A 20557-nucleotide genomic window follows, 5' to 3' on the forward strand; every position below is an offset into this window, starting at 1 on the left:
GGCAGCGGTGGCTCTGCTGTGTGTTTGGGTCTGGAGGATATTCATGTTGAGATCAAAGACCACATTGTTAAGGTTCAAAGGAACAAGACATGGGTAAACCCACATATGGGCTTGTGATGAATAGAGAACAAGTAAAGCTTCCTTTGATGAATTGGAATTGATGCTCTGAAATACCTGATTACACCCCTTGGACGTACATTTAAAAAAAAAAAAAATCTACAGAATTATACCATCTAATTTCAATGCTTTTAGTAGAGTACTCCACAGGCCTGACAGATGTGATGATGATATTAGTTCATAATAATAGCAAACATATATCATATACATTTTTTGTAAAACGTGGATATGTCAAATAATATAAAATAAGTGAGCAGTGTGATTGAGTTTAGTTTATTTTGTATAGTTATTTATTGTTTGCTGTGGTTTCCATATATTGTTTGCTGTGATTTTCTTATATTTGTTGCTGTGGTTTTGTGTTATTGTATGTAGCTGTGGACTGTATTTTTTCCCTCTCTCACGAAATAAAACACAAATTGACACACCTGCAGAACCCCGTTAATCAGCTCTAATTTGCCAGCTGAGTAGACCTCTCCCAATAAAAAGAGGTAAGATCTCTTTCAAAGGGGGCTGGACGGATAGACGTGCTGCATGGAGAAGCAGAGGACTGGACGACTGGACGACTGAGCTTGTGTCCCCCGGAGTCACTGCTGGCTGGATCTCCTGTGCCCTGCTGGAGCCGATTCCCAGACTGCGAGGTCAACGCTCGCATACCCCTAACGGAAGGTGCCCGATCCAACAGCTGACGGCAGAGTCGCAGAGCATTGAGAAGCGTATTGAAGGTGCAGAGTGGCACCCTGGAAACCCTGGTCCCGGACTTCTTCATGTGGAACCGACTTATTGAAGCACTGTGAGAGTAAGCCATCCGCTGAATCGAATCATCCCTCGGGTTTTATTGTCTCCTGGCTTTTCACTTGATGTTGTTTTAATATCTTAAACTTAACTTAAATAGAAATACATTATTTTTGATACATATATATTTTGTCTGGTCGTTTCTCGCTGTGTTGGTGTGGCCCAGGAATCTAGTTCTCTTTAAAAGTAGCAAGCTTCTTTCTGGACAAAGAAGAATAGGGGGGCTACAGATACGCCATACTGCTCCTCTAAGACCTTAATAAAGGTGCTAGGTTTGTTTTTAACAATTTTTTTACTGTTAAAATTGCATAGTCCTCTATAACGTACTGCACAGAACATTAAAAAAATAACTTGTATAACCCAATAAACGACTTAAATAGCTTTTTGGTAAATCTTCTGGCCACCAGCGTAAGTTTGTGGTCAGAAAGACTAGTTAGCATTTTCAATGATTACATTACATGTTATGATTACACTTACCTTTGAGACCATATAATCCGGCCCTTTTAATGCAGCACTTTCAACCAACTTTCAAAAATCGAAATTAGAGACCAACCAAACTTGACCCAACCATATCTTAACACTATTTTGTGTGACTTAGGAGCCAGGTTGGCTTTATTACGTGTCATTTTGTTTAAGACGCACCTCTAAGCTATCCAATGCAACGGCTCGACAATGAATCCTGCACTTGAGTGCATGTTTGTGTGATAATTGGACACAATTTTAAAGGATTTAGTGTTGATGGAATCCTTTACTTTGTGTCCCACCTAATATTTGTTGTTTTGCTTTGCTTCATGACATTGTGTTTTTTGGCTTAATTCGTGCCACCTAGGAACTCCTTCACTTGTGCAGGTCCATGAACAGAACGCTGGGTAGTCCTGCTTAAGTTGTGCAACCGTCAACAACAAGAGCACCGTGGGACTTTTTATTTTGGATGTGCCTGGGAAAACGTGAAAAGCACACTAAGAACCCAACCTCCATACTGCCTCCTTTTAAACCCCAATTTGATACAGACTGTGCCAAATTTGGAATGAAAAGCAAATTTTTCCTATTCGGTCTCCTCTTGATCCCAGTGCTCTGTTTTATTGAAAAGGCAATATGCTTTGGACAAATGGTGGACCTTTTTGGCTTCGGATATAATGCCTTTATTATATAGACGGCAAGCTGCATGCAAGCAGTAGTGTGTTTCAATAAAGCGAAATACATACACTTACACTTTGAGTGGATCTGGTATGTGGTGGCTGCCTTTCTTCCCCTGGATCACTCAGCTTTAGAAATGTCCTCATAATGTTTTGGTTCATTAGGACACACACCGTGACAGCTTGTTTTCTACTTCTTCTGAAAGATGATGTGACAAATACCAAGGGCTCAGTCCCAGTGAGGTATTGAACCTTTTTGTGTTGAATTACCTACCTGAAAAGGTAATCAGTACTCAAAAGAACCCATTGCAGCTTTCTCTCAATCTCAGAACCCAGGGTTTCACCTGTGCACAGCTGATCACCCTCAAATCTACTGATTTTGCTGCTTCAAAGTAAAAGCTAGTAAAAAGTGCTGCGAACATCTGTTACGGGCATGTTAGCAATTTGGCAGAGTTTTGTTAGCTACCATCCTTTACTAAAACTAGTTTACTGATTTTGGGAGAATGGGTGGGCTGCAAAAACGGTGGTGAATAATTTAATAAAAAGTCACATTGAAAAAATATGTACAACTTTGTAGAGTGTATTTTGATTCCCGAATTTACAACAGACAACTTTTTTCTAAGGCGTTGTGATGTAGTTAGTTATATGTGTCACTGTTTGCTTTAAGGTGAAATAAATAATTCAATCCAGGCAAGAATCACAAAAGAACATGACATCCTTTTTTAGATCAAGAGATTTTTCAATGGGCTTGCTGAATATTTGACCATGCGGATGCCACTTGACATTTGGTAAAACTATATTGGATCATGCTAAAGGTAAAGTAAAAGTAGAAAAACCCTTTTGGTGAACACATCGACGGTGAGTTGGATGACACAAATTTCTAATTTCCATTTTTCCCCACTTTGACATAAATACATAAGAATATCGGGTCCAGGTTGAAAAGGCAATCGCCATTTGCAAAATATTGTAGCGATCGTAGCGGCAGATTGCGTTAGGCTGCGCTGGTAGGCGCATTGCATGATGGGACAATCTTTGGATGTATTTAAATCCCTATCTGTTATTTTCATGTTCTAGTGTTTATGTGTGTTTTTCTGTTCTGTTGTGCTCAAATGTTACTGTTAGTTTAATGTGTAGGAGTGTGCCCACCACGACCCAACCTAGTATGGCTGTGGGTGAAGTTCTGTGTTCAACGCCTTTATAAGTGTCAGTTTCCTGGGGTCTTGCGATGTACGAAACACAGGAAAGGCAGTAAAAATAATTCAAGTCTCCTGTCTCATTCATCTGGCCGAGCTCGCCACAATATTGTACAAGGACAATATTCGTCATGGAGAGTGCTGATCTCGTAAACAGTAAAAAACGACAAAAAAATAGCAAAGTTATCTGATACTCCTTTTTTATATCAACTTCTTTGTCATTTTGGCCACAGCATCTGCATTTACACATGAAGTGTATCTAATCCAATCACCCAGAACATGGCTTCAAATGGGCTGAGGCTTTAGTCTCTGCACATACTGTAGGAGGCCAATAAAGCGTGAGAGGAATTTACGCATGCCCAAGGGCAATGTGATTGAAAAACTTTTCAAGAATCCTGTGCTGAGCCACTGCTAGGACTCCTGCTGAAACAGGCTGAGCAGCCATGTGTTTTTAGAGGGATGACCTCATTACTGGAGGGAGCGAACAAAATAAGCTGAAATTACTACTGAATGGAGGGATAGTTTTTTTTTTTGTAAATCAAGTATGAGTTCAGATCAGCTGATGGTGCGTGTCCTTACATGCCCCAGTCCCTTGGAAGAAGAGAGAGGTTTTGACGTAGACCGCTTACACACGCGCGCACATGCACACGCGCACACACACACACAGCTTTACAATACGTTGCATAGTAAATGCTTAAGTGGTGCCCCTCTCTCCCACACAGAGGTAGCATGTGTATATTGCCCTCTCCCCTCTCCTACTCAGTTCGCTTGTAAAGTCCTCCCACCCAAACATGACTTTCAGACTGGCATGCTAATTGAAAACAGCGCTGTTCCACTGCTTCCTGCCCGTTCAACTGCCTAATATAGACACCGACAAACACTCTCTTACTCAACATACATACGGCATATGCTGTAATAGACTGAAAATAGCATGTTAGCTGCACAATTACCCCCTTTCTTTACACCCAATTTTGCAATTGAAAATATACAGACTGTGTGTGTTCTCTGCTCCGATGTACTATACCTATAAAATCAAGCTTTGTGTGCTACACAGACAGGAATGTTCTTGCCAAGATGCTGATTTCTATGACCATTCTGAATGATTTGACTTGTCGGTCCATCCAGGATGAGATAAGGTGGCAAACAGCCATTTGTTTCAAGCGACAAGGCCAAACTCCGTGAGGTAGCATGCTTCTTTCTCTCGAAACGGTGGCTAGATGCACATTCAGAGACCGTGTCACTCAGTCAGTCTGACTTGTAAGACTACATTGCTGACAGCAAAATACCTCCACTAAGCTTGGCCTGAGCCTGTTTCAAGGATCCCCCTTTGTCGGTCCTCCAATTACTGCTACATACATACTCAACCAGTATGCATACCTCCAACTAAGTGAATGATTTAGTGTGATTTTAACAGCAAATGGTTCCCACCGTGAGTTAGCCGAGGTGTGCAAAGCTACAAAAGCTACAAAGCTTTCAAGGCACCATGGAGCAGCTTTTGCATCTCCCGATTGCTGAAAATGTACAAACAGACATTATGTGGTTCATGTGACTACCTAATCAGAATTGAAACAGTTAATTTCTCACATTAAAACCTTTAAAAACTATTTAAACAGCACAGTTAAAGTCCTGCGTTCAGATTTGTGCTTTAAGTACTATAATATTAATAATAATAGTAACATAATCATTTCCAAAATTTTTATTTGCCTTAGTTGAGTTACATTGAGTAGTGGTACAGTACTGTAGTAGAACAGTAAGTCTGGTCCTGATATAATCACACATATAATGTCATATGCCAATAACACTCAAGGTGATCATTTGTGTTTTTTGAAAGTCGTTATCTCGACGGTTTCCTGCAGAAATAATGTCAGTTTGCCACTGATTGAAATACACGTATAAAGTAAAAATAAAACTATTATTATCCATTTCTATTCACCAGGGTAACTTGAATTGTTTCTTAACTGTCAACAATCATTGTTTTTTCCCAGATAATTATTGTTTACTGCGAGTGTAAAGTGGTGGGGTTTTTTGTTGGTTACGAAGAGGCCGTTTTCATCCAAACATCTGTCCCTCACACACAATTGACACACCGATCTCACCTTTATTTTATTGGCTTCTCAGCAAGTGTTTGCTCTATGCTTAGATGGTTAATGGTAAATGGGCTGTTGTTGCTTATGTTTTATTGTCTCTTTCACTGTTTTATGGTCCTACTTTACACCTCAGTCGGAATTGTGAATCACCTTTTGGACACTCAGCTGACTACACAGAGTGTGCAATCATGAGACGACGTGATCTCACCCCCATCACACTTGGCCCCTGATGCCTTTTTGTTTCAGTATCTTGACACAAAACATCCATATTAGTGAGGTCAGCACACTCTGCGTAGAAATCCTTCAACTTTGGGTCTCCTAGCGGACATGAATGCGCTTCCCTTAGTAAAGGTCCTGTTTGTTCGGCCCCTTGTTTGTACTTGTAAATAAAGGCTTTTACCCGACTTTAACAAGCGGAGGACAGCTGCCGTCCAAGATCAGGACAGTTAGTGGTGTGGTGGAGTGGGGTAGCATTGACGGTAAGTCTTCAGTGGCTGTCTAAGATGGAAACAGTGCTGTGAGTTTCACTGCAGTCTGTTAGTTCTGGATGGACTGTGTTGTCCACATCACTGCAGAGCATCACTGGCAGCGCCAGCATGTGTGACTTCAAACAAAAACCGACACACAACCACTGTCTTCAGTTAGTCACAGTCGTTCATCTTTTAACAGACTTTCAGATGCAGAGAAGCTTGTCCATGCCTCCATCTCCTCAAGACTAGACTACTGTAATTCACTCTTCACTGGAATCACTGGCAAGAATATCCTGAAACTACTACAAACAGCACTGCCCGGATCCTGATTTGAGTCACACACATAACACGCATCCTACACTCACTACACTGGCTCCCTGCCTCATTCTGGATCAACTACAAAGTTCTATACTACTCACTCAAGAATGCATCAATGGACATGCACCTCCCTTTCTGCAAGAACTACTTACTCCCCAAACCTCCGCCCGCACCCTCATAACTGCAAGCAGCTCGCTCCTCTGGCTCTGCACCGCGGGCGACCAGGCCATTAGCTCGGCAGTGCCTCGCAAAAGGAACAGTGTCCTTGATATCCTGAGGGCAGAACTGTCACTGGACTCTTAAAACTGCCCTAAATACCTACTTTTTAAGGAAGGCATTTCTTACTCTTCAGGTTTGTTCAGGTTGTTAGCACACCATATGGACATTTTAACATTAGTAGGGGTGTCAAAATAAACACATTAATCTATGTGATTAGGGTTAGGGTTAACCCTATCACCCAATGTGACTCCGTCACCGCTGTGGATTCCTTCAGTTTTCATCATCACCCAAGACCTCAAGTGTGAGCTGAACATCAGCTCCATCACCAAAAATGCTCAGCAGAGAATGTTCTTCCTGAGGCAGCTGAAGAAATTCAACCTGCCAAAGACGATGATGGTGCACTTCTAAAAGACCATCATCGAGTCCATCCTCTGCTCCTCCATCACCGTGTGGTACGCTGCCGCTACTGCCAAGGACAAGGGCAGGCTGCAGTGTGTCATCGGCTCTGCAGAGAGGGTGATTGGCTGCAATCTGCTGTCTCTTCAGGACTTGTTCGCTTCCAGGAGGCTGAAGCGAGCTAGAAAGATTGTAGCCGACCCGTCTCACCCCGGACAAAACCTGCTTTGTGCCCCTTCCATCTGGCAGGAGGCTGAGGTCCATCAGGACTAAAACACACAGTTTCTTCCCCTAGGCAGTCAGGGTAAGCAACAGAGCCCCATTCCTCCACTGACTCAGTCTGACATCGCTTTCCACTGGTCACTTCCTTCACACTCCATATGCGCATACACTTATGGTACATACATACAAGTATGGTAAAGTATCTGTTCGCTGGTGCACTTTAAATGTCAGTGGAACATTGAAAAGCGAAAGCAGCAAAGCAAATACATCAAATATATAAAGTTCAAATATTTCAACTTGAATATGAACTTGGAAGTTGAAATATTTTGTCCTGCTGTTACGTCTCCCCTAGTCTAGGTGTAAGGGAGCGCAACCCCCGCAAACATGAGCCCTGATGAACGCGGCGACCAGAGGTATGGGGTCGTGGTGTGAGTGACTACTACGGACACATAGGCAAACGGTGCAAACAAAATAGGAAGTTTATTCTCTCCTTACAAGGAAAAACCAAACAAATGTTCAGGGGAAAAGGGGCTGGGCGAGACCAAAGCAAAGAAACAAGCAAAAAGGGTGAACACTTCCCTAACTGACCTAATTCCCCCCCCCTTTCCTCTACCTCGGGCACGGATGAGGCCCGCTAACCAAAAGTACAGGGAGTGGTCCGCCCAGGTCTTGCCTAGTGTATCTAGACAGGCAGTCAGCTACGGGTGGTGTATACCCATGGGTCTCTTCCCTAACAATATCCCCTCCCCCCCCCCCCCCCTGCAACACAGGAAGAAGAAATGTTTAACTCAAATAACAAACAGTATACAAAACAAATGTAACATACACATTAACCCAAAGAGCCCACGCTCTGGGACTACCTTTTAACAAACAAAAACTCTCTCTCTCTCTCTCTCTCTCTCTGAACAAGATACTGTGGCAACCCACGGAGGCAGGTCCCTAAGCGCATCAATCAGCACCAAGGTCAGGTGACTAAAAGTGGATACGCCACGCCCCCCCCCGGGAGACAACGAGCGGCTCAGCTGCGGCTCATGAGGCTGATGAAGGAGGGCTCCACTATAAAGGACCAACCGTTCCAACAGCCGGGGAACTAGACGTGAGTAGGAGCTGGCGTCAGGCCGAGGCCGGCGCTAACACATATGCGTTAACCCCGAAGGACTTTTCTTCTGTTTTCCCTGCAGTGAGGAGACCGAGTGCTGGACCGTCGAGCGGGACCCAGGGACCCAAACCCTCCAAAGAGGAAGAACTTACTTTGGCTTTTTTTCTTTTTGTTTGAACGTTTAGAAATAAATCAAACCTTTTTTGTGCAACCACTCGTGTCTCCAAGCAGGTTCTTTTTGCCCACACCCGTGGATTGCCACATATGGTGGAGAATGCGGGCAGCTCTTTAGTTCCACCGCCGTAACCCCGAAAGCAGGAGACTATGGGAGAAGCAATGGAGGCCGCGATGGCCAGGCTTCTCCAAGCCCAGGCGCAGCAGGTGCAGAGCATGGCGGCCCTTCAGGGGAGATTCAACCGGCTGGCTGAGAACTTAACCCCAAGGGCCCCTCACGCGTCCCCCACAGCTCTAGTCACAAAGCAGACCCCCGGAGACGATGTGGAGGCCTTCCTTGAGGTCTTCGAACGAACGGCAGAACGTGAAGGCTGGCCGGAAGACAGGTGGGCACACATTCTGGCGCCTTTTCTGACAGGAGACGCCCAGAGGGCGTATCAAGACCTCGGGACCAGGGAGGCTACAGACTACCCAACGGTGAAGGGGGCCATCCTGGCCCACTATGGGCACAATTTAGCCGGCCGCGCCCAGCGGGTCCACGATTGGGTGTACGACCCCCAGGGTCCCGTGCGGAGCCAGGTGGTGCGCCTGGGGAGGCTTACCCGTAGCTGGTTGGTGACCGGGGAGGGTCCAGCTGCCATCGACCGCGTTGTTATGGACCGCTGCATCCGGGCCCTGCCTCTCGACGCCAAGCGATGGGCAGCCCAGAACCACCCCGCGTCGGTGGACGAGCTGATTAACCTACTGGAGAACCATCGGGTCAGCCAGCAGATGACGGCGGGGACATGCCCTGCTCCCCGAGGCCTTGAGGGACGGGCTCCGGTCCGGCCATCAGCAACCCTTCTTCGCCCGGCTCCGAGAACCACTCCGCGCCCAACACCCGACAGGTCTGAGTGGAGATGTTTTTCGTGCGGCCAGTTAGGACATATTGCCCGGCAGTGCCCTGCGGGCGATGTGCCCATGCCCTCCGCCAGCACGGAGGAACAGCACCGCCCAGGGAGGTGCCTCATGACTACCTGTTGGACCCCCCCGATACCCGGCGCAGCAACGGTGCCGGTTCGGGTGGGGAACCAGGACACCTCAGCCCTGATAGATTCGGGTAGTGTGGTTACCCTGATCCGCCCTGAGTGGGCGGAAGGGGAAGAGGGGCCACGCATCGAGGTGACCTGCGTCCATGGGGACCTCAAGGCATATCCAACGAGATGGATCCAGGTGTGTACCCCCCGGGGATCTTTTTCCATACGAGCTGGGCTGGTTCCCGACCTCCCGGTCCCCCTGATCATTGGACGCGACTGCCCCATTTTTGAGAGATTTTGGGGCCTGCGACCGAGGGGAGGGCACGATAGGGCCTCCCAGCCAAGACCCATCCGACGCGGGAGACCCAGGGCTGCCTGTGCGGCCCACGCTCCGTCCGATTCGTCCGACGAGGGCCCCCCGGAAGAGGCAAGACCCCTTCCCCCCTCGCCTTCGACTGCGCCAGGAGGCTCCAACCGGGCGGGGGGCCGAACCCCCGATACGGACACCGCTACGGAGGGATCCCAAATCCCCAGAGGAGGGGAGGGCGGGAGCCTTACGGAGTTCTCAGAATTTCCCGTAGTCGCGGACGGGATGGGGAACAGAGAGGGCCAGTTTGCTAGAGCCCAGTAAGAAGACGACACCCTGAAACACGCCTGGGCTCGGGTGCTCGCCCACGACGGACAGCCCATTGACCCGGTGAGTGCCTTGTCTTACCCCTTCTTTGTTACAAAAAATTCATTGCTGTATAGGATGTGCCAGAAAGGAGGGCAGACAGTCGAACAGTTAGTAGTCCCTCGCCCCTACACCAGTAAGGTATTGTATCTGGCCCACTCCCACCTTATGGGCGCTCACCTAGGGATGGATAAGACACGGGAGAGGATAGAAACCTGGTTTTACTGGCCCGGCATGAAAAGGGCAGTCGTGGATTATTGCGCCGGCTGCCCAGAGTGCCAACTAGTGGCCCCCCGCCCCTCAGTGAGGCACCCGCTAATCCCCCTGCCAATTATCGAAGAACCATTCGAGCGACTTGCCATGGACATTGTAGGTCCACTGCCCAAAACTAGTAGGGGTCATCGATACATCCTAGTGATCATAGACTATGCAACCAGATACCCGGAAGCTCTACAACTGCGAGCTGCCACCGCCAAAGCGGTGGGCAAAGAATTGTTCTTATTGTTCAGTAGGGTAGGAATAGCCAAGGAAATCCTCACTGACCAGGGCACTTGTTTCATGTCAAGGGTTTTAAAAGAAATGTTAAGACTGCTACAGGTGAAGCAACTACGAACATCAGTCTATCACCCCCAAACGGACGGCCTGGTAGAACGGTTCAACCAGACGTTAAAACGGATGCTTAAGAAGGTAATGGAGGCCGATGGGAAGAACTGGGACCAATTGCTACCCTACGTTCTGTTTGGGGTAAGAGAAGTGCCTCAGGCATCCACAGGGTTCTCCCCGTTCGAGCTGCTGTACGGGAGAAGACCCCGCGGACTTTTAGACATCGCTAAGGAAGCCTGGGAGAGTCAGCCTTCACCCCACCGCACCATCATCGAGCACGTGGACCAAATGAGGACCAGGATGGCCCAAGTCTGGCCAGTAGTGAGGGAACACCTGCAACAGGCACAGCAGGCCCAAGCCAGAGTGTACAATCGGGGTGCCCAGGTACGTGCCTTCCAACCAGGAGAACGTGTTCTTGTGTTGGTCCCCAGCGCAGACTGCAAGTTCCTGGCTAAGTGGCAGGGACCCTATGAGGTGGTGACACGGGTCAACGAAGCCAACTATCAGGTACGTCAGCCTGGCCGGCGCAGGCCCCTACAACTCTACCATGTTAACCTTCTTAAAAAATGGCAGAGTCTTCCAGGACCACCGGCGCAACCCACCCCGGCCCTTACCGCTCGGATCCCGTTACCGAATGTGCCCATGGGAGACCATCTCAGCCCGAGTCAGCTGCAAGACCTACGTGAGGTAGTGTGGCAGCACCTGGATGTCTTCTCTGACCTGCCGGGCAGGACCGCCGTGGCCACCCATGACATAAGGACCGAGCCAGGAGTAACGGTTCGGGTGAAGCCGTATCGTGTCCCCGAGGCGAGGAGAGAGGCCATCAGGCAGGAGGTGAGTAGAATGCTTCAGCTGGGGGTCATTGAGGAGTCCCACAGTGCCTGGTCCAGCCCAGTGGTACTGGTGCCCAAGCCAGATGGCTCTTACCGTTTTTGCAATGACTTTCGTAGACTCAATGACGCCTCCCAGTTCGATGCCTATCCTATGCCCAGGGTGGATGAACTGATAGACCGGCTGGGAACGGCCCGTTTCATCTCCACCTTGGACCTCACCAAAGGCTACTGGCAGGTGCCGCTGACAACTCGGGCCAGAGAGAAGACGGCCTTCGCCACCCCCGAAGGCCTATATCAGTACACAGTGTTGCCCTTTGGTGTCCATGGAGCCCCCGCCACATTCCAGCGGTTAATGGACAAGATTCTCCGGCCGCACCAAGGGTATGCCGCAGCCTATATCGATGACATTGTAATTCACAGCGACGACTGGGAGACTCACCTGAGCCGACTGAGAGCTGTTCTGGGGGCCCTTCGCGGGGCAGGCCTCACGGCAAACCCAAAGAAGTGCCGGCTGGGCCTAGAGGAAGCTTCTTACCTGGGCTACCGCATAGGACGGGGCAACGTGCGACCCCAGGATGCCAAGGTACAGGCCATTCTCAGCTGGCCAAGACCCAAGACCAAGCGCCAGGTCAAATCATTCCTAGGTTTGGTGGGGTATTACCAGAGGTTCATTCCCCGCTACGCAACTATGGCAGCCCCCTTGCATGACCTGACGAGAAAACGGGGGCCGGACAAGGTCATATGGACCACCGAAGCTAACGGGGCCTTTGAGTGCCTACGACAGGCTTTGTGCACCAAACCGGTGCTAGTAACCCCTGCCTTCTCTCTCCCATTCCTAGTCCACACAGATGCGTCGGAAGTGGGACTGGGCGCAGTACTATCTCAGGTACGGGACGGAGAGGAGCACCCGGTGATGTATATCAGCCGAAAGTTTCTGCCAAACGAACGCGCTTACTCTACTGTGGAGAAGGAGGCGCTCGCCATAAAATGGGCCCTGGACAAGCTCCGCTACTACCTCCTGGGGCGGAGCTTCAACCTGGTGACCGACCATGCCCCCCTGAAATGGATGGCGCAGGCAAAGGACTCCAACGCCAGGGTCACCCGCTGGTTCCTGACCCTCCAGGACTATAAATTCACGGTGGAGCACCGACCAGGCAAGGAACATGCTAACGCGGATGCGCTGTCCCGGCGGGACGTTTGTATGTGGGCGGGACGGCGGGGTCCCGGCTTTCTGCTGGGGTGGGGGAGTTGTGGCAACCCACGGAGGCAGGTCCCTAAGCGCATCAATCAGCACCAAGGTCAGGTGACTAAAAGTGGATACGCCACGCCCCCCCCCGGGAGACAACGAGCGGCTCAGCTGCGGCTCATGAGGCTGATGAAGGAGGGCTCCACTATAAAGGACCAACCGTTCCAACAGCCGGGGAACTAGACGTGAGTAGGAGCTGGCGTCAGGCCGAGGCCGGCGCTAACACATATGCGTTAACCCCGAAGGACTTTTCTTCTGTTTTCCCTGCAGTGAGGAGACCGAGTGCTGGACCGTCGAGCGGGACCCAGGGACCCAAACCCTCCAAAGAGGAAGAACTTACTTTGGCTTTTTTTCTTTTTGTTTGAACGTTTAGAAATAAATCAAACCTTTTTTGTGCAACCACTCGTGTCTCCAAGCAGGTTCTTTTTGCCCACACCCGTGGATTGCCACAATACTCACAAACCCCAACGACGGAAATAAACACAGAACCATGAGCGAGGACACCCGTGATCCACGAGAAGCGCTCTGCCATCAGAGCTGCAAAACCCTTCCTCCTCTCTTCTCCTGATCTACAATGACAGGTCTTTATAGACCTGCACCAGCTGCATCCAATAATGAAGGGGAGGAGTCCAGGTTGGTCGTATCCAATCGGCTGCACCTTGCTTGAAGGGTAGCCATCTTGTCTGCAGATTTCCTGTACATGGAGAAACAGGACACAAACCAACACAAACACCCCCAAAACGTAACACCTGCGAAAGCCAATCAGCGTTTGAGATGCTTTTCCATTCTGCTGCCAAAGCGTGAATAGACTGCCGCTCACCGAAGATACACAGGCAGGTGAGACTCAACGCCCTTAAATTAGTTGGTGTCTAACCGAGAGACTAAAGACTGCGCTGCCCCCGTGTCACGCAGTATGGTGACGCTCATTTGGCCAACTGGTTCCCCTGTAAGGGACACCTTCCCACCTGACACAAACGGAGCATACACCTGATCTGGCTTCTCCCCACACTCGTTTGTATTATTGCTGTTTGTCTGAGACATGGAATGGATTAAGTTTATGCTTTTCGATCGCACCGGTGACGGTGCTTTCTTGTTTCTGAGAACCGGACACACCGCTATGAGGTGACCGGGACGATGACAATAAAAACACTCACGTGTCTCCTGTGCAGATCTGGTCTCACCCAGAGAAACACGGCTGGCATGAGATGCTGTTGTAGGCGTTGTTGGCGGTCGAGCCTCTTGTCGCGGTGCAGTAAACATTATTTTGTGGGTCAAAGCATACTCATCCGCTAACACAGCGGCTCGAGACAACGTCGGCACTTTCTGTTCGTTTAAATGCACAACAATTCTGTCAGGTAGATGGTTTTTAAAATCTTCTAAAAGGACCAGTTCCCTTATCTCAGCAAACGTCTTGACCTTGCTAGCCGCACACAAGCGATCGAATAGTGTCTCTTTATCCCTGGCGAACTCTACAAAAGTGCGGGTCTGAGGCTTTTTGTGGTTCCTAAAACGTTGTCAATATGCCTCTGGAACCAACTCGTAGGCCCTTAACACAGTTGCTTTAACTATTTCGTAATCCCCACTCTCTTCTAGAGAGAGAGAGACGCCACATCCTCCTGGGCTTTGCCAGACAGTTTGCACTGCAGGAGGATGGACCAAACCTCCCGTGGCCAGTGCAGCGCCGTAGCCACACGCTCAAATGCTGAAAAGTATGAATCTACTTCAGCCTCCCGGAAAGGCGGCACCACAGCAATATTCTTCCTCACCTCAAACCGACCGAGGTTGGGAGCTAACGGAACCCCAACACCAGCCTCTAACTCGAGCTGCCTGATTCGCACCTCTTTCTCTGCATCTATTTCTTTCTTTCTAAGTTCAAATTGTCTGTCCTTTCCCCTCTCCTCTCGTTCCATCTCTAGGCGAGCCAGCCAGTACTCGAGCCTAGCCGCAGCACTTCTGGACCCAACAGAGGAACGAGGCGAAAGGTCGGCCCTAGGTAAAACCACTGGTGCAGCGGCCCCCAACCACTGTTCATCAGCCAGCAGTGCACCCACAGTCTTTTCATCCCCAGATTCTTCACCTGAGGCCTCACTGCCCTCGTCCATCCCCTCACAAACCCCCTGGTGAACCAACCCTTTTTTTATTAACTCCAACATCTCTGCCTTGAGGGCCTGCTTTGGGACGGAGATTTTATAATGATCGGCGACGGCGAATAACTCTGACCTGCGCATCCCTCCCAGCTGGTCAAGGGATGGAGCCGCTAGAAAAACAGCCAGTGCTGGAGCAGCCATTCTAGTAGGTACACACGCCACCACCACTACTACAAACCAAACGAGCAACTTGTTGCTGAAATCACACTACAACACCACACCTTCGCACCAGCACCCACCAGGACCTCGTGTTCACAGGGAAGTCGGGAGATTGACGATCCCGGACGAGCCCCCACTTGTTACGTCTCCCCTAGTCTAGGTGTAAGTGAGCGCAACCCCCGCAAACATGAGCCCTGATGAACGCGGCGACCAGAGGTATGGGGTCGTGGTGTGAGTGACTACTACGGACACATAGGCAAACGGTGCAAACAAAATAGGAGGTTTATTCTCTCCTTACAAGGAAAAACCAAACAAATGTTCAGGGGAAAAGGGGCTGGGCGAGACCAAAGCAAAGAAACAAGCAAAAAGGGTGAACACTTCCCTAACTGACCTAATTCCCCCCCCCTTTACTCTACCTCGGGCACGGATGAGGCCCGCTAACCAAAAGTACAGGGAGTGGTCCGCCCAGGTCTTGCCTAGTGTATCTAGACAGGCAGTCAGCTACGGGTGGTGTATACCCATGGGTCTCTTCCCTAACAATATCCCCTTCCCCCCCCCCTGCAACACAGGAAGAAGAAATGTTTAACTCAAATAACAAACAGTATACAAAACAAATGTAACATACACATTAACCCAAAGAGCCCACGCTCTGGGACTACCTTTTAACAAACAAAAACTCTCTCTCTCTCTCTGAACAAGATACTCACAAACCCCAACGACGGAAATAAACACAGAACCATGAGCGAGGACACCCGTGATCCACGAGAAGCGCTCTGCCATCAGAGCTGCAAAACCCTTCCTCCTCTCTTCTCCTGATCTACAATGACAGGTCTTTATAGACCTGCACCAGCTGCATCCAATAATGAAGGGGAGGAGTCCAGGTTGGTCGTATCCAATCGGCTGCACCTTGCTTGAAGGGTAGCCATCTTGTCTGCAGATTTCCTGTACATGGAGAAACAGGACACAAACCAACACAAACACCCCCAAAACGTAACACCTGCGAAAGCCAATCAGCGTTTGAGATGCTTTTCCATTCTGCTGCCAAAGCGTGAATAGACTGCCGCTCACCGAAGATACACAGGCAGGTGAGACTCAACGCCCTTAAATTAGTTGGTGTCTAACCGAGAGACGCTTGCACCAAGCCGACACAACAGGTCATCAAACCGGCGGCTGGTCAGCCTGAAGCAGCCCTGGAAGCAGCACTGAAAGCGGTGACAGATGATTCCAAACAAGACGCCGTTTGTGTCATTTAGACAACAAATAAAGAGAATAAATAGTGGTTATTTATTTCCATGGTGGGTAGCAGAAATAATAACTGTCTGAGACAAACATTTTTTTAGTAAAGGTTTGCTTTGCTTTTGGTGTGAATGCAGCATAAGTGAGCCGGAGTTAGCCAGAGAGAATAATTTCCATCTGCTGTCCCAAGCCAGATGTTTTTAAGGCACCTTAAAATAAAAAAATTAAGAAAATCTCAAAAGGAAATGTAATTAAGAGTTATAGACAGACACAATGTACAGACAAAACCAATACACAGGAAAAGAAACACAATAGACTAGAGCAGGGGTACCCAATAGGTCGATCTCGATTTGGAAAAAGAACAAGAAAAGAAAAATAGCAACACTGAGCAAGACAAATGAAAGTGAATCAAGCAGGCAGTAGAGACAGCACATTAATGCTTGCAAACCTGATTAGAAATAGGCGATCCTTAAGGTTGTATTTGAACATTTGTATGTGTTTTGTGTGTGAATATGTTGTGGCACAGCATTCCACGATTAAGCTGCCTTCACAGAAAATGCAGATTTGTTAAAGGAGTTTGACCTGTGTGAAATAACACCATCCCTTCTTGAAGCAGATTTAGTAAGTCTGCTGCCTCGCCTGCTTTGTTTAATAAAATCACTAAGTGGAGGTGGGGGAATTTCATGTAAAAAACAGACACACATCACTCTCTGGGGACCATCACTTTATCGTGGTGGAGAGGTTTGTGTGTCCCTATGACCTGAGGGCTGTGTTGTCGGGAGCCGTGTGCTCCTGGTAGGGTTAACCTTGGCCTCAGGTGAGTGGCCAGACTAAGAATGGTGCAAAAGACTCTATGAAAAAGTGGAAGAGGAAAGGAGCTAACCGGCCCGGAGAATGCCTGGGGCCCTCATTTGGAGCCAGCCCCAGATGGAGGGCCAGGCATACCCTGAAGGAGTGACGCGGCATCCCAAGATTCTAACCCCCATGTGCTCACCACCTGTGGAGGAAACCGATTGGGTTGGGTGTGCTGCTACATGGGCGGCAGTGACAGTGGGGAGGTTGGGGAGGCCTTGGGATCCTCTAGTCAGAGCTGGTAGACGTGGCCCGGGGAGGATAGAAGGAAGAGTCGCTAGTTCAACATGTTCCACCGGGTGGAATTCTTCCTCCAAGATGATCAAATACACACTTTCTGAAGTGATTACTCATTACTTGTAAGATTTAGTTTTTAGAAGGAAATCACACTTTTAATGCATTTCAAAATATGTGTTTGACCTAGAAAAACCTAAATAACTTAGTGTACCTAATGATGACCGAATTGTATACACATGTGTAATGCTGCACAACATTTGCAGTTTTTTAAATAATGTGTAAATCTTGTCCTTTTAGATAATCTTGTTGAATGAAACAAGTCTCGGGTTAGAGTCTATTAAAGATTAGTTTTTGTTTTTTCCTATAGCAGCTCTGGTGTGGACAGCCGCATGTTAAATGACACAGCCGCACGTCAGTCATTCTGGGACCAGGAAATGTTACACAGCTGCTCCAACATTCCTTTGACTTATGCCACAATCTGCAGTCAGCAGACATGGAAAAAAAGGGGCAACCATTTTTTCCAAAATGTATCCAAAACTAGCAGTTTTAGCCTTTCCCTCGGCCACAAGTCCTCCACCAAACATGAGAAAAATACCTGGCTGCTTTAAAAAATATGTTTTTTCTGCAACCTTAAGTACCGGTTGGACAGTAATCCCTTCCTGTAAAACAGCCCCTGGCCATCGTGACTGGAAGCTGTTAGCTTTGGTCACCCGCGATTTGGTTTGGAAAATTCCATTCTGCCACTGGAAAATAACAGCAGATCAATGTGGTCCAGGATTAGTTTACTCCTTTCAGCTGACATGAAAAGCTTGACAGCATGGCATATTAGATCCCAAAAGTCTGCCGAGGCTTCTGCTGGCTAAAATCTCCTCACGCTTTTATAGAGGTCAGATTTTTGGCTTTCTTTGAACATGGACGGTTGGAGAAAACAAAATCTTGTCTTGCTTGCTGAACTGAATGTCTTCTGGACTTGACGATGAAGAACACTAACATGACAAGACAAGGCAAACTGCTTGTGATAAAATAAATTACAAGAAACAAATTTGTTGCTTGCTGATTATACTCAACAGTCATACTGTAAATGCTCTGCTCGACTAGATACCAACAACAAGCTCCCTAGTTTTGTTGCTAAAACTGGGACAAAACCAACCCAGGGTTATTATGGTGACCCTTCATATATGATGGGGACATGCATAAGTGGTGTACTTGTAAACTCTGTTGAAGCAGAAACAAATGCACAGATTTGTTTAAGCCCATTAGTTGCTACAGCTGCTATGCTAAGTGCTAACCAACACACTAGTGCTGGTTAAAGTTTACATAATCAAATGATCTTGTAGAAGTAATGTTCACCCAAAAAAAGACTCCAGAATGTGACTTGTCGTTGCAGGTTTTACTTCTCCAGAGTCGCTGGCTCCCTGAAGGGGTCCCGTCCCTAGAGTTGCACTCTGGACAATGTCAACGAAGGTCAGCCCATTATCTCCACGTGACCCCACCATACGCCCCCAAGCATGTACAAATCCGCTTGTGGTTGGCCGTCGTGGTGCGTGGTGATTGTGATGGGAACAGGAAAGATGTGTGCACAGAGGAAACATCTCCTTCAAAATGCTCCTTAGGGAACAGGCCTTGCAAAAAGCTGCCTTACGAGCCAGTCTACACACAGTCAAGCCAGCATGCACGTTATTTCATGGTACGCATATATAGTAGAGATTACGGAAGTGCCGTGAACGAACTGACTTCAAAATAAGAGCACTTCGACTGAATGTGATAGAACGTGTCAAACTCATTCAATAAGTCTGTAAATCATTTATAATTATGATAATAGATTATAAAACAGTGACATTGATACAATATATAGGATACACAGTCTATAAATGATAACTTTAAACTCAAAATAATCATTACTGCATGCAACATTGCGGAGAAAAATTATAATTTAAATTATTGGCGGAAAAATGTCATTCCAATTGTGTAATTTATTATTCAAATATATTTACGAAGAACACAGACAGAATATCTGGAAATTCGTATGTAGCATTTTGAATTCAAGGCCCATCAAAATATCATTCAGGAACCAACTTCTGTTCAATTTCTGTTTAGATTTTTAAAGGAAATGGTGAATAGTTACATAATCATTCCATTTCAGGTAGAAAGTACACTGCCTCAACATTTCACTCGGCATTCTTAAGTTCAGCCTGTCAAAATGCCATAAAACTCCCTTTAAAAATCGCATTCACAAGCCAACTTCAGATTGCATTTAAAAGAAAATGGTACATACTGTAGTTACATAATAACTCCACTTCAGGTAGATAGTACACCACCTCAAAGTGTTACTCAGGGAAATTTACGACATTCTGATGTAGCATTCCTAAGTTAAAGCCTGTCAAATTGTCATACATGAGCCAACTTCCTTCAAAATCTTTCATGATAATAAGACTATTTGGCAGTAGTCTATAGATTCGTGTTTTCTTCTATTTTTTGAACCAAAAGAAACAGAAAAGAGACTCATTCAATTGAATTTTTGTTTAATTGTGGTTTCGCAATGCCTTCTGCATCAGATTCCCATCTTCCACACTTGCCTCTCAAGCCTTCATAGCTAGTTGTAAAACTAATCAGTGCTAGCGAACGTTAGTTAATTAAATCATTTCAAAATAGTTATCACTCACAGTAGGTGATGACGTGTTTCTTGGTCACCTGGTATCCAAAGGCTGCGTTTTTCTGCCTGTGCTGTGTTGACAATGACGTCCGAATTTATTGTTTGGAAAAAATATGGTTCTCTTGTTGTCTTCTTCCACCCCAAGCCATTTATCTTTCATTTTTCATTGATCGAGGATTTGGGTGTGTGGATTTTTTGGACTTGATATGGTGACAGAGACTGGATTTGCTCCGCACACTCACAGGTCTGATCAAGAAGCGCTCCATTATTCTTTTTTTTAAAGAACATTTGATTCTTCCACACCTGCAACGTCAGTCAAGGTGAGAATTAAAAACATTTTATGGCAACTGGACCGGGTCGTAAAGGCTACACTGTTTTTGACAAGCTAGTTAAAGTATCAGGGGAATTTATGGGGGCATTTTTGCCCCTCTTCTAGTGTTATCTGGGGCAAAATTATATTTTGGGGGCAATTTTGCTGGTTACCCTTGTGTATTTCCGACGCTAACCACCACCTTACACAAGCAGGAGAGTTCATGTGAGTCCAACAGCTCTACACATGTTTGTAGTTATTGCTGGGTTGTAGGGATGGTTCACTTCTGGAGTTTTTGTAAATTATTGGATTGTTGGAAAAATCTTGCACCTACCGCCAAGACAATTTCCATGTATGTACATATTATGT

At 47.4% G+C, this 20557-nt stretch overlaps 1 long non-coding RNA gene across 1 annotated transcript in view; it reads left to right on the top strand.

The window, feature by feature from the left end:
* The first annotated feature begins 642 nt into the window (after window positions 1-642).
* LOC119194896 (uncharacterized) overlaps window positions 643-20557 on the top strand; it is a 30681-nt gene continuing 10766 nt past the window's right edge. The window contains exons 1-2 of the long non-coding RNA XR_005114181.2: window positions 643-913; window positions 18613-18689. This is a non-coding gene — a long non-coding RNA (uncharacterized LOC119194896). The remainder of the gene's footprint in view (window positions 914-18612; window positions 18690-20557) is intronic.

This window comes from Pungitius pungitius, chromosome 20, assembly GCF_949316345.1.
Source record: "Pungitius pungitius chromosome 20, fPunPun2.1, whole genome shotgun sequence".
NCBI lineage: Eukaryota > Metazoa > Chordata > Actinopteri > Perciformes > Gasterosteidae > Pungitius > Pungitius pungitius.